Raw genomic sequence first — 7,648 nt, 5'->3', positions numbered from 1 at the left:
GAGACAGAGCACCTGGGGTTGACTCTTGGTTCTGCCATTTACCAGCCATGGGGCCTTAAGCGGATTACTCTATCTTTTGGTGCCACGGTTACGTTCCGTGTGTTAAATCGGGGTAACAATGGCATATACAAAGAGTTTTGGAGGATTATCAAATCCTTAGAATAGTGCCTGGCACATAGTAAGCTCTAGATAAACGTTAAATACATATGGTAAATAAACATGGAGGGGGGTCTGTTACCAAAGTCATGCTTGATACGAGAGACAGCTGTCCAAGGGCAGCAGTATCTAGCCAGTAAGAGAGAATTTTGTTTGTGTTCTTTTCTTTATTTTTTTAATGTTTTATTTGTTTTTGAGAGACAGAGTGCGAGCCGGGGAGGGGCAGAGAGAGAGAGGGAGACACAGAATCCGAAGCAGGCTCCAGGCTCCGAGCTGTGGGCACAGAGCCCGCTGGGGGGAGGGGATCCCACGAATCGCGAGATCATGACCTGAGCCGAAATCGAGAGTTGGATGCTTAATCAAATGAGACACCCGGTGCCCCTGCTTGTGTTCTTTTAAAGGGGACTGTACCCATAGCTGCAGTGTGAATAAAATAAACCTTACTTCTGTGTAATATCAAAAGAAATTGACCACAAGTGTATAAAACAGACATCATCCCCATTTCATAGAAGACAAAACAATCCTGGCAGCATCTCAGACTGAGGGATCTAAAACAGAAGGCTTCACTTCCAACCTCCCCCCCCCACCCCTCCCCCCATCACCCCCATCTTAACAAGTGGCACCACCAGCCCACAGCTGGCCAAAATCCTTGGAGGCGGCCAGGGCTCCTTTCTCGTACACTCTACAGTTGAGCATCACCAGGTCCTCAGCTTTCAAAATGCATCCAGAGTCTGACAGCTTCTCTGCCGGGTGGGGACCTGGGGTCCCTGTCATCACTGCCCGGACCAGAACATTCACCTCCCCGCTGGTCTACCTCCTGGCTCCTTTTGTACTTCCCCAGTCTGTATTCTCCACTCAGCAGCCAGAGTGAATCTTTAAAAGGTAAGTCCAGTCACGTCCCATCAGACTTGACGCCTAGCAGTGAATAAACCCCAAATTCCCCAGGATGTCCTGAAAAGCTCCTCCTGAGCCAACCCTCTGCCTCGCACATCTCTCCGCCTCCAGCCCTCCACCCCACCGCCTGTACTCCAGCACACTGGCCTCCTCGCTGTGCACTCTACCCACAGAGCCCCTTCTTGACTCAGGGCCCTTGCACTTGCTGTTTCCTCCACACGCCCCCTTACACACACACACACACACACACACACACCCCTTCCACCCCCATGTATCCACCTGGCTCACTCTCCTCACTCTACTCCGGTCTCTGCTCAGATATCACTTCCTTACACGGCTTTGCCCAACCATCCTGGCTAAAATGACATTTTGTCACATTTCCTCCCTGTGTCTGGCTTTGTTTTTCTTCATAGCTCCCCTCACCGCCTTGCAACATGTAATATACCTGTTTATCTGTTTATCATCCTTTTGCCTCCACAGATTAGAAACTCATGGAGGTCAGAAGTTTGTGTGAATGCCCAGCGCCCAAAATTGTATCTGGCGCCTGTTAGACACTCAATATGCATTTGTTGAACAAATCCTTAGATGTCCTTCTACCCACCGTGTTTTATTACGAAGTTCTGCACGAGTTAATGTTTATAAACTCCTTAGAACTATGCCAAGTGCCGTGTGCAAGAACGATTTAGGCCCCGGAGGAGCAAGGCTGAGTATGGCAGGGCCCCCGCCTTCAGGTTACTCATGCCTGGTGGCCTGTTGATACGAACTGACAATGGCAATGTAGCGTGACTCACACCATGGTAGGAACCTGCGGGGGGTGATCTGGGAGTGGAGGAAGCCTTCCAAGACTTGTAGCCAGAGGACACAACTAGACTCAGGTTTTGAAGGACTTGCTGGAGTTAGCTGGAATAAAGGGGAGAATATTCTAGACTGGGGGAGGCTAAAAATAGGCTAACTCAAGGGGTGCCTGGGTGGCTCAGTTGGTTAAGTGTCCAACTCCTTATCTCATGGTTCATGAGTTCGAGCCTCACATCGGGCTCTGCAATGACAGCACAAAGCCTGCTTGGGATTCTCTTTCTTTCCCCCTTCCCAACTCTCATGTGTTCGTTCTCTCTCTCTCTCTCTCTCTCTCTCCCTCTCAAAAATAAAATAAACAGGGGCGCCTGGGTGGCTCAGTCGGTTAAGTGTTCGACTTCAGCTCAGGTCACGATCTCGCGGTCCGTGAGTTCGAGCCCCACGTCAGGCTCTGGGCTGACAGCTCAGAGCCTGGAGCCTGCTTCAGATTCTGTGTCTCCTTCTATCTCTGCCCCTCTCCTGCTCATACTCTGTCTCTCTCTGTCTCAAAAATAAAAATAAATAAAAACATTTAAAAAATAAAATAAAATAAATAAACTTTAAAAATAGGCTAACTCAAGTTGGAAGCGTTTGCGTGGAAGAGGCTAGGACATGAGGGACGGTGGCCCAAAGACTTAAAGCAGACAGTGAACAATCAGATTGGAATTTTAAAGATTAAAAAAAAAATTTTTTTTAATGTAATGTCCCAAGGTGGGACTCGAACTCATAACCCTGAGATCAAGAGTCACATGCTCTACCAACCGAGCCAGCCAGGTGCCCCACATTGGCCTTTTACAACCATTACTCAGGCTCCGTTATGGAGGCAAATTGCAAGAGGGCATACCACACGCAGCCCCACAAGGAGCCCACCGCAATACCCCGAGTGTGAAGGGAAACTCAGGCATGGGAATGAAAATGCAGGCACAGGTACATGATAAAGCAGGGCACTCTGCTATGACAAGATGGAGTCTCCCAGGCCTTGCAACTAATTGGACGTGCAAGGGGGGTGAGGAGGAGTTGGGGTGACTTCCCAGGTTGGAGTAGGTGGAGAAGCCGAGTGTCCATCTGTGTCTCACCCGGTTCACGGTACCGGGCAGGGGAGGATTGCTCTTAGCACACATCGATCCCGAGCTTCTGATAACATGGACCTTTGCACCCCAGTGCTTTTGCACATGATACCCTCACAAACATCTGGTGTTTATTCTTCATGTTCTTTGTGCGAGACCCTCTTAAACCTGGATCCTGAATCCCAACACAAGCCGACGTTCTGACCTTTTAAACAGTTCTGAAAATAAGCCTAAAATTTTCTCTCCCCTCATTCCACGATTTATCTGCCAATCTCTACTGTTTGCATTTGGGTAAAGAGTTTAGGCCCATTTTCATGTCATTTAAGATGAGTGTCATGTGACTCCAAAAAGAACATTCTAAACCTTTCTTTAGAAATAAGAATAGTGTGGGGGCACCTGGGGGACTCAGTCAGTTACATGTCCAACTTCGGTTCAGGTCATGATCCCACGGTTAGTGAGTTCGAGCCCCACATCAGGCTCTGTGCTGACAGCTCAGAGCCTGGAGCCTGCTTCAGATTCTGTGTCTCCCTCTCTCTGTGTGTCCCTTCCCCGCCTGTGCTCTCTCTCTCTATCAAAAGTAAGTAAACATTTAAAATGTTTTTTTAAAAAAGAAATAAAAAATAAAAATAGTGTGTGGGGCACCTGGGTGGCTCAGTGGGTCAAGCATCTGACTCTTGATTTTGGCCCCGGTCATGATCCCAGGATCATGGGATTGAGCCCTGCATCAGGTTCCATGCTGATCATGGAACCTATTTAAATAATCTCTCTCTTTCCCTCTGCCCCTCTACCCTGCTCTCTCTCTCTCTCTCTCTCTCTCTCAAAATAAGAAGAAAAAAGAAATAAAAATAGTGGGGATTCATTTTTCTATTCATAGCCCTAGGATGATGATAAAATGGAATTTCTTCTCATATTAATTTAGTCTAATGATAATTTTAAATATTTTCATTGTACAAGTCACTGACACAGATTACAGAAATTTCAGAAATAAAAGGAATTCTACCTTAATCTCTCCAGCTTTACACAGCCACTGTAAATAATTTGGTTTATTCGCTTCCGCAATTTTAGAAATATTTTATTGTTTTAATGAAAAATAAAAGAGAAAGTCTTGCTATCTAGCTAGATTTGTTTATTCTTTTTGATACAGAGTAGAAATAAGTTTTGATCGTTTTTAGCTGAGAACCCATAAATGTCCAATAGCCTTATAAATCTTAATATTTGTAGAACAAAATACTTTTGCTCTTGGTAGAAACCTAGCTTTGCCAAATGCCTTGCTGGAGATCCTGGGATTCTACTAAACATTTCTAATATGGAAAGTGCTGAAATTTATTCCTGGACTTGTCATTAGTAGAGTTTTAAAAGTACCCATTCAACATTGGGTACAAAAGGCTGGGTGGCTCAGTCTTTTGAGTGAGTGACTCTTGATCTGGGCTCAGGTCAGATCTCAGGGTTGCTGGGGTGGAGCCCCATGTCTGGCTCTGCATTGACAGCAGGGAGCCTGCTTGGGATTCTCCCTCTCTCTCTCTTTGCCCCTCCCCTGCACGCGCTCTCTCTCAAAATAAATAAACTTAAAAAAATAACTACCGTTTATTGAGTGCTTGCCATACATGAGCCACTAGGCTAAGCCCTTGGCATGTATTTACTCCTTGCAGCTCTTGCTGGTAAGTACCATTATCCCCACTATACAAATAAAGAAACCGCTACCTAAAAAAAGTTAACTTGCCTAAGGTAGGTCATGAAGGCATGCGTTTGACTGAAATCACCAGACTCCAAACTCACAGGGTTATTACCACTGAGCCCTTGAACTTACGTTAGATACCACAGCCTCTGTTTCCCCCCTGACAACAGGGCACCGGGCCCTCTAAAGAGAAACACACTTACATTTCTCCCCTATGTCTTTCTCTCCTTCCCCTAGCAAAGGCCAACAGGCTGCCTGAGGAGGGGTTCCCTACAGCTGTGTCCAGGACAGAAAAATCAGTGTGGTACCTGTGCTGTTGCTCCTGGGGACAGGGACATGGGACAGGATTGCCCACCAGCATCTCTCCCCTGGACTCCTAAGAGGCCCGACCCTCACGCTGTCGCTGCCTCCCACCTGTAAGTAATCAGAACTTTGAAAAGCATTAGCCATTACTTCAATAATTAAAACATATTTTTTAAACGTAAAAATTGTATGTCAAATATACCTCAATAATAAAAAGAATTTGAAATACATATCAAGACAAAAATAAATAGAAATAAGACCACTGGCCATCTGGATTAAAACCCTCTGCTGCTTTCCTCCGGCACCTGCAATACTAGCCTAAGGCCCTCGCTATGGCCTCGAAGGCGCTCGGCTCAGTCCCTCTGTCCCAGGAATCGGATTCTTGGGCCCGGCAGGGATAGAAACGAGGCCAGACCTAAAAATCAAAGACACAGGGAAGGCTTTATTGGGGTCACAGATGGAGATAAAGGAAGACACGGCAGCAACAGAGAGGAAGTCCTGCTTCCATACAGACAGTTCTTGTCCAGGGTCCCTCTCTGGTGCAATAGGCTAACGAGGGGGGGAGGGGGGGAGAGACCTCATTCTGATTGGCTAGAAGGACCTCGTCCTGATTGGTCGATATTGGCAGGCAACTCAGGCAGCTCATTGGTGTTTTTCCCAGCCTGAGTCTTCTGGGGTTTTGTTTTTTGTTTGTTTGTTTTTTTGTTTTTTTTAATGTTTTTATTTATTTTTGAGACACAGAGAGACAGAGCATGAGCAGGGGAGGGGCAGAGAGAGAGGGAGGCACAGAATCCGAAGCAGGCTCCAGGCTCCGAGCTTTTCAGCACCGAGCCCCATGCGGGGCTTGAACCCACCAACCGTGAGATCATGACTTGAGCTGAAGCCGGAGGCTTAACAGCCTAAGCCACCCAGGCGCCCCCAAAGAGTCTTCTGTTTTAAGTCTGGCTTGTCTGTGGGGCCGCATCCTGGTCACATCCTGCTTCTGTTCTGTAAGAGAAGACGTTGAAACAATAGCCGCTCGCAAAAAGTGCCCCGGGTGCATAATATTTTTTTAAATGTTTATTTACTTTTGAGAGAGAGAGATAGAGGTGTGAGCGGGAGAAGAGCAGAGAGAGAGAGAGAGAGAGAGAGGGAGACATAGAATGTGAAGCAGCCTCCAGGCCCCACGTGGGGCCTGAACTCAGGGACTTCGAGATCACGACCTGAGCTGAAGTCAGACGCTTAACCTCCTGAGCCACCCAGGCACCCCAAGGTGCATAATCTTTTTAACCTGGGGCCTGTTTCTATGGTCCCTAACTGTTTCCCCTTCACCTCCTTTGTCATCCTTGAGCTGTCAGTTCTGTGTCAGTGACACTGGTGCCTTCTGATTCCTCCTCAGTCTCGCCTGGTTCTCTCCAGCCTCCAGACGTCTGCACTTTCTGTTCCCTCTGCGAGCAATGTTGTTCTTCAGCCCTTCATTCACCTGTTGGCTTGTTCACAGCCTCTGGGGCTCAACTGGCAAATCGCATCTCCCCCACCATATCCCGGTAGCTATTCTCTCCAACCCCCGCTGGCTACTCTCCAACACACCCCTGTTAATTCCACCTTCAGCACTTAACTCGCTTTCTTGACCATTGCCTGCCTCCCCTGGCTGGGACATAAGCTCCTTGGGCCCCGGGTTCTTGTTGGTCTCATTCATCGCTTTATCTCCCCAGCCCAAAACAGTACTTAGTACCTCACTGATACACCATAAATCCTCGTTGAAAGAATAAGCTAATCATCTAGGCGGTAAAACACTTTCTAATGTCGTGCAGTGGAATGGGAAAATGCTTAGAGCATAATGTCATGTTTTAAAAGCCAAAACAGGTTACCTGGGTGGCTCAGTTGCTTGAGCACCCGACTTTGGCTCAGGTCATGATCTCACCAGGTTGGTGAGTTCAAGCCCCCCCACATCAGGCTGTCAGCACAGGGCCCACTTCGGATCCTCTGTCCCCCTCTCTTTGCCCCTCCCCCACTTGTGCCCTCTCAAAAATAAATTAAAAACATTAAAACAAACAAACAAACAAAAGCCAGGGCGCCTGGGTGGCTCAGTCGGTTAAGCATCTGACTTCGGCTCAGGTCATGATCTCACGGCTCATGGGTTCGAGCCCCGCATCAGGCTCTGTGCTGACAGCTCAGAGCCTGGAACCTGCTTCGGATTCTGTGTCTCCCTCTCTCTGCCCCTCCCCAGCTTGCATACTGGCTCTCTCTCTCTCTCTCTCAAAAAAATAAATAAACATTAAGAAGAAACAAGCCAAAACAATGTTGCATATATAATATTGCAACTCTATCTTTTTTGTTGGCATACAATAGACATAATATGAAATTTACCAATTTAACCATTTTTAAACAGTTTCCACTGTTGTGTGTACAACTATATATTTGTAAGAAGAAATAACCTATCAAATGAAAACAAAGCCACTTTTTTCTCCATGTCTGTATTTTCCTTACATTTAAGGTAAAGAAAAAAAAAAAACCCATTGAAATGTTTACGTGACCAATCAGTTCTGGTCACAGGCTCAGAAATTCGTTTCGTCTCCAACTCCCACTCTGAGCAAATGAACTCAGTGGAGGAGGGAGCCTAAATGCATCTGGCCCTTTTGCTCGTCCTTTGAAATACCAAAAGGAGTAGTGGATGCAGCTAGGGTGCCCAGCAACAGGTTCTTGACCTGCGTCACTCACGGGGCCAAGGGAAATGGAGACA

This window comes from Panthera onca, chromosome B2 (assembly GCF_046562875.1).
Source record: "Panthera onca isolate mPanOnc1 chromosome B2, mPanOnc1 haplotype 2, whole genome shotgun sequence".
In the NCBI taxonomy this organism is placed as follows: Eukaryota; Metazoa; Chordata; class Mammalia; order Carnivora; family Felidae; genus Panthera; species Panthera onca.
The sequence above is the reverse complement of the archived record's forward strand: the minus strand, read 5'-3'. Positions refer to the sequence as shown.